The sequence below is a fragment of the Triticum aestivum genome, chromosome 7B (assembly GCF_018294505.1).
Source record: "Triticum aestivum cultivar Chinese Spring chromosome 7B, IWGSC CS RefSeq v2.1, whole genome shotgun sequence".
Classification (NCBI taxonomy): Eukaryota; Viridiplantae; Streptophyta; class Magnoliopsida; order Poales; family Poaceae; genus Triticum; species Triticum aestivum.
The window spans coordinates 606,612,123-606,619,709 of NC_057813.1; positions in this window are offsets into that span (position 1 = coordinate 606,612,123).

Consider the following 7,587-nt stretch of genomic DNA (forward strand, 5'->3'; position numbering starts at 1 on the left):
GGTTGCGAGTTCTCAGTTTGTTTGTGTAGGCGTGTGGGACTTAATTTGGAGGAGCCTCCTACTGGATTGATACCTTGGTTCTCAAAAACTAAGGGAAATACTTACGCTACACTTGCTGCATCACCCTCTCCTCTTCCGGGAAAACCAACGCTAGCTCAAGACGTAGCATCGCGCGCTTAAGGGAAGGAACCTATGAGGTCAGTTCGTAGGACACTGGTCGGATGTGATCCGAACTGGACTAGGAACGTGACCGAGTAGACTTTGGGCTTCAGGGTCCATGCGAGGCCCAAGTGTTGAGCCTGCGACGGACGCCTATATAAAGTGGAGGTGCGGCACACTCATGCGGTTGATCGCTTCCGCGCTGCGACTAGGGTTTGTATGTGTTGCGAATAGCCACCTCCACTCGCTGCCGAGTATGTGATCGGACCTAGAAGTCCGCCACACGGTGTTCCTCCTGCACGCGCGGATACCGTTAGAGGCAGTCCAGTTGCGCCGCTCCGGCGAACTTGTATGTGGGATCGGACGACCGGATGTTCGAGGGATATTGGACAAGAAGGAGACGATCCACGCGGACGCGCTGCCCCAACTCTTCTTCCGCTGCACGGCACTGCGCGTCTAGTGGTAACGAACTGTGATCCATCTCCCGTAGCATGTTCTTGGTTGTTCTGCGTAGGAAATTTAAATTTGTAGTCGACGCACCCTACCGTAGATCCCAACAATGTCTACTACACAACCTTCTTCTTGTAGATATTGCTGGGCCTACAAGTGCACAGGTTTGTAGGACAGTAGCAAATTTCTCTCAAGTGGATGACCTAAGGTTTATCAATCCGTTGGAGGCGTAGGATGAAGATGTTCTCTCTCAAACAACCCTGCAACCAAATAACAAAGAGTCTCTTGTGTCCCCAACACACCCAATACAATGGTAAATTGTATAGGTGCACTAGTTCGGCGAAGAGATGGTGATACAAGTGCAATATGGATGGTAGATAAAGGTTTTTGTAATCTGAAAATATAAAAACAGCAAGGTAACTAATGATAAAAGTGAGCGTAAACGGTATTGCAATGGTAGGAAACAAGGCCTAATGTTCATACTTTCACTAGTGCAAGTTCTCTCAACAATGATAACATAATTGGATCACATAACTATCCCTCAACATGCAACAAAGAGTCACTCCAAAGCCACTAATAGCGAAGAACAAACGAAGATATTACGGTAGGGTACAAAACCACCTCAAAGTTATCCTTTTTGATCTATCTATTCAAGAGTCCGTAGTAAAATAACATGTAGCTATTTTTTCCGTTCAATTTATCATAGAGTTCATACTAGAATAACACCTTAAGACACAAATCAACCAAAACCCTAATGTCACCTAGATACCCCATTGTCACCTCAAGTATCCATGGGCATGATTATACGATATGCATCACACAATCTCAGATTCATCTATTCAACCAACACAAAGTACTTCAAAGAGTGCCCCAAAGTTTCTACCGGAGAGTCAAGACGAAAACATGTGCCAACCCCTATGCATAGGTTCATGGGTGGAACCCGCAAGTTGATCACCAAAACATACATCAAGTGGCACGTGATATCCCATTGTCACCACAGATAAGCACGGCAAGACATACATCAAGTGTTCTCAAATCCTTAAAGACTCAATCCGACAAGATAACTTAAAAGGGAAAACTCAATCCACTACAAGAGAGTAGAGGGGGAGAAACATCATAAGATCCAACTATAATAGCAAAGCTCGCGATACATCAAGACCGTGCCATAGAGAGAACATGAGAGAGAGAGAGATCAAACACATAGCTACTGGTACATACCCTCAGCCCCGAGGGTGAACTACTCCCTCCTCGTCATGGAGAGCGCCGGGATGACGAAGATGGCCATCGGTGAGGGATCCCCCCTCCGGCAGGGTGCCGGAACAGGGTCTCGATTGGTTTTTGGTGGCTACAGAGGCTTGCAGCGGCGGAACTCCCGATCTATCTTCGTTGTCGATGTTTTTAGGGTATGTGGACTTATATAGGCGAAAGAAGTCGGTCGGGGGAGCCTCAAGGGGCCCAGGAGACAGGGGGTGCACCCAGTAGGGGGGCGTCCTCCTATCTCCTGGCCTCCTCGAGGCTCTTCTGATGTGAACTCCAAGTCTCCCGGATCATATTCTTCCCAAAAATCACGCTCCTGAAGGTTTCATTCCGTTTGGACTCCGTTTGATATTCATTTTCTTTGAAATACTGAAACAGGCATAAAACAACAATATGGGTTGGGCCTCCGGTTAATAGGTTAGTCCCAAAAGTAATATGAAAGTATATAATAAAGCCCGTAATCATCCAAAACAGATAATAAAATAGCATGAATGCTTCATAAATTATAGATATGTTGGAGATGTATCAGCCGTCATCACGGTCTCCTTCTTGTACCGGCATTGGGTCACCGGAGGCATCATAATCATAGTCTTCTTCTTCACCCTGTCCTTCCAGACCATCGGTGCCATTGAGATACGACAAGACGGCATCACTTCCTTTTGCGATTATGTCCCCCAACATCGCTTATGTTGCTTTGTCTCGGGGGTGCTCCACAGTTTCTGCAAATATTTACAACATGGCAATTATTATTCAAACATGACAGATGGATATATTAGTGGCAAACATAGAACTAGCTAGCTAATCACAATAAGGAATCATATTAGTGGCCTCGACGCTGCTTCTCTAGGGTTTGGGGTGGCCTCGGTAACGCTTCAAGGGTTTGGGGTGGCCTCGATAACGCTTCAAGGGTTTGGGGGTGGCCTCGATGACGACGCTCTTTTAACTTGGTAAATTTGGGTGGCCTCGAGAGAGTTTGTCGGGTGGGGGCGCGGTGGGAGGGGGTAGGAGACTGACATCATTTTTTCTAGGGTTTGGGTGTCCTCGAGAGTTTTGGTCGAGCGAGAGGGCCAGGGGGGTGCTCCCATGATATAAGTTATCACGGTCGAGAGGGGGTATATATATCGACCACCCCTCATGTCGAAGTTATCCGGGAGGGGGTTATATCGACAACGACGACATACATACATTGGAAAATAATGTTATCGGGGAGGGGGTATATCAACCCCCCCCCCCTCGTGTTGAAGTTATCGGGAGGGGGTATATCGACAATGACATACCCGATAAAAAAATAAGAAGACAAAAAAAGAAATAAAAAGAGGAGAAGAAGAAAGGAATAGAAGAGAAGATCGAAGAAAAAAAAGAAGAAGAAAAAGAGGAGAAGAAGAAAGGAATAGAGGAGAAGAAGATAAAATAGAAAATATCCTCTTCTTTTTCTTCTTTTTTCCTCTTCTTATTTATTTCTCCTCTTCTTCCTTTCCTCTTCTTATCCTTTCTTCCTCTTCTTATTTTCCTTTCTCCTCTCAATCTTTTTCTTCTTCTTCCTTTCCTACCTAGATATATAAATTTTTTCTAAAAATGTAAATTTTGCATATATAAAACTTTTTCTTCTTCTTCCTTCTAACTTTTGCATATATAAAAATGAAACTAACCTAAAATGTACCAAATCAGAGAACATATATAGATAAAACTTTTCTAAAAATCTAAATTTTGCATATATGTATTTTTAAAACATCATGCATATTACAATTGAAAAAATACATACATACATAAAAAAACATGTAAAAAATACATACATACATACGTGAACATACATAAAAAAATACATATATCTAAAAATACATACATACATATATAAAAATCTAAAAACATGTAAAAAATAGCATGTATAACTAAAAAGTTACATTTAGCGGCGACGGCGGGGCAGGAGTGGCGCGCGGCGGGGCAGGGGCGGCGCGCGGCGACGGCGTCGGACGAGGCCGCGGGCGACGGCGTCGGGATAGGGCCGGGCGGCGCGTGTGTCGGGGCAGGGGCGGCGCGCGGCGACGGCGTCGGGAAAGGGCATGGGCGGCGGTGAGGGCGCGGGCGACGGCGACAACGGGCGCGGGCAACGGCGACGGCGGGGGCGGCGGCGGGGGCGGCAAGCGGTGTCGATGTTGTCGAGGGGTCGTCGGGGGCAACTGCGAGATGAAGATGAAAATTTTCACAAGTGCTGCTTATATACGCAGGGCATTGGTACCGGTTCGTGGCACCAACCGGTACCAATGCACCCTTTAGTCCCGGTTGGTTCCACGAACCGGTACCAAAGGTCACTTTTTAGCAGCCGAAAGGGCGGGAAGCAGAGGCCTTTGGTCACGGTTGGTGGTACCAACCGGGACTAAAGGGTGGCATTGGTACCGGTTGGTGCCACCAACCGGTAGCAAAGCCACCCTTTAGTCCCGGTTATTGCCACCAACCGGGACTAGTGGCCTTGCACAGCGGGGTGGTGGTGGGAGTTTAGTCCCACCTCGCTAGTTGGGAGCGTCGATGACCTGTTTATAAGCTCCGCTGCCTCCTCTCTTTCGAACTCCTTCGAACTGCAGGCCTATGGGCCTAATCTGACACTGCTTTGCCTATGGGCCTGCTGGGCCTTCTACGGGCCTGAATCCTCGCTCAACTAGCTGGGTGTCTAGTCGTATTCAGGCCGTGGTGGCCCAGTAGGTGGCAAATTTTTTATTTTTTCCCAGTTTTTTTGTTTTCTTTTTTGCTTTATTTATTCTGTTTTGTTCTACTTACAACAAAATACTTATTTATCTTACTTTATTTTGTTTATAATTACTTATTTATTTTATTTTATGATAATTCTTTTTGCTATTAAAGTTTCTAACAAAAAAGTTCTTTATGAAAATTCTTTTTGCTTTTAATGATTCTGAACAGAAAATACTTTGATAGTTTTAGTTTCATAAATTTTATTTATGTTATTAAAGTTTATTTTATTTTATTTTGTTTTGTTTCTGCTTATATATTTTATTAAAGTTTATATTATTTTATTTCAAATTATTTATTTATTTTATTTTATGATAATTCTTTTTGCTATTAAAGTTTGTAACAAAAAAATTATTTATGAACTCTGAAACAAAGGGATTTCATACGGAAACTCGTCTATTACAAAGGGATTTCATTTTTTTGAACTTATTAGAACTCCATAGTTTTTCTGTGTTCAAAATGCACCATTTAAAGCCACATCATCGATTTTCAACCCTTTCTGACTTCATTTGTTATTTTTCATGCATTTACATATTATTTTGAGCTATAAGACCATGAAATTGAAAAGCATTTGAAATAAACTCTGAAAAGGTTGAAAGTTGGCATGGTATCATCATTTCACCCACATAGCATGTGCAAGAAAGTAGATATGGTTACGGCAAAAATTGGATGCACTTCATGTACAAAACGGACAATCTCTTTCGAAGTATCAGGGTTTCATACGGAAACTCGTCTGTTACAAAGGGATTTCATTTTTTGAACTTATTTGAACTCCATAGTTTTTTGTGTTCAAAATGCACCATTCAAAGCCACATCATCAATTTTCAACCCTTTCTGACTTCATTTGTTATTTTTCATGCATTTACTGATTATTTTGAGCTATAAGACCATGAAATTGAAAAGCATTTGAAATGAACTCTGAAAAGGTTGAAAGTTGGCATGGTATCATCATTTCACCCACATAGCATGTGCAAGAAAGTAGAGAGGGTTACGGCAAAAACTGGATGCACTTCGTGTACAAAACGGACAATCTCTTTCGAAGTATCAGGGTTTCATACGAAAACTCGTCTGTTACAAAGGGATTTCATTTTTTTGAACTTATTTGAACTCCATAGTTTTTATGTGTTCAAAATGCACCATTCAAAGCCACATCATCAATTTTCAACCCTTTCTGACTTCATTTGTTATTTTTCATGCATTTACTGATTATTTTGAGCTATAAGACCATGAAATTGAAAAGCATTTGAAATGAACTCTGAAAAGGTTGAAAGTTGGCATGGTATCATCATTTCACCCACATAGCATGTGCAAGAAAGTAGAGAGGGTTACGGCAAAAACTGGATGCACTTTGTGTACAAAACAGACAATCTCTTTCGAAGTATCAGGGTTTCATATAGAAACTCGTCTGTTACAAAGGGATTTCATTTTTTTTAACTTATTTCAACTCCATAGTTTTTCTGTGTTCAAAATGCACCATTCAAAGCCACATCATCAATTTTCAACCCTCTCATGAATAGATAGTGACCAAATTAATAGAAGTTCATCATCACATTAAAACCAAAGTACATACATTGTTCTCATTGAACAACATATAGCTCTCCAGAGCATCTAATTAAACCATACATTGAAATTATGTAAAACATTTCAATGCAACAACAAATGCGATCATAATTGCAACCAAGGTAGCAACTGATCCAACTGCATAATGATACCAAGCCTCGGTATGAATGGCATATTTTCTAATCTTTCTAATCTTCAACCGCATTGCATCCATCTTGATCTTGTGATCATCAACGACATCCGCAACATGCAACTCCAATATCATCTTCTCCTCCTCATTTTTTCTTATTTTTTCCTTCAAGTAATTGTTTTATTCTTCAACTAAATTTAACCTCTCGACAATAGGGTCGGTTGGAATTTCCGGTTCAACCACCTCCTAGATAAATAAAATCTATGTCACATTGGTCGGCATAATTGTCATAAATAATAAATGAACCAATAGTTATCAAAAGATAATATATACCACATCTGAATCATAGACAGGATGAGGGCCGACGGGGGCGGATACCAAAACCATTGCACTATATAATAACAAGGAATAATAAAAGTAAGAAAATTAGATAAGTATCTATGTGAAGTAAGAAATTTTTTTCTTTCAGAAAGAAGATAAGAACAAGAGGCTCACCACGGTGGTGCCAGCGACAAGATCGGCGCGGGCGATCAACGGCGGTGAAGACGGGGACGGGACGTGACGGACCGCTAAACCTAGACAAATCTTGGGGGAAATGGAGCTCGGAGGTCGAGTTTCGAGAGGAGAAAGATTAACTAATGTGGCTCGGACATTTCATCGAACACATCATGTGCATAGGAGGTGAGCTAGAGCACCCAAATGCCCTCCCCTCGCCAGCCAGAAAAAACAGAGCATTGTGGAGTGCTCTGCTGTGGCGATGGGCTATATATAGGCAACTCATTTGTCCCGGTTCATGGTAGAAACCGGGACTAAAGCCCGGCACTCTGTCCCGGTTCAAGCCACGAACCGAGAGCAATGGTTGTGGGCCAGGAGCAAGGACCATTGGTCCCGGTTCGTGCCTAGAACCCGGACAAATGGATCCAGACGAACCGGGACAAATGCCCACGAGGCCCCGGCCGGCCCCCTGGGCTCATGAACCGAGACCAATGCCCCCCATGGGTCCCGGTTCATGAAGAACCGGGACTAATGGGCTGGCCAGGCCCGAACCAAAGCCCTATTTTCTACTAGTGATATTTTGTTGACCAAACTGATAAGTCAAAGTTTGACACAAAAAACAAAATGGCCTTATATAAGGGAATGGAGGGAGTCAATTTCAAAAACTCAGCCATATAATGTTTCTAAAAAACCAGACATCTCTAATGCATACATAGCATTAATATAGCCTTCTTAGATCATATGTTCAAATTTAAAAGGAGATTTCTTTTCATGAACAATATCTAAATTCCAGA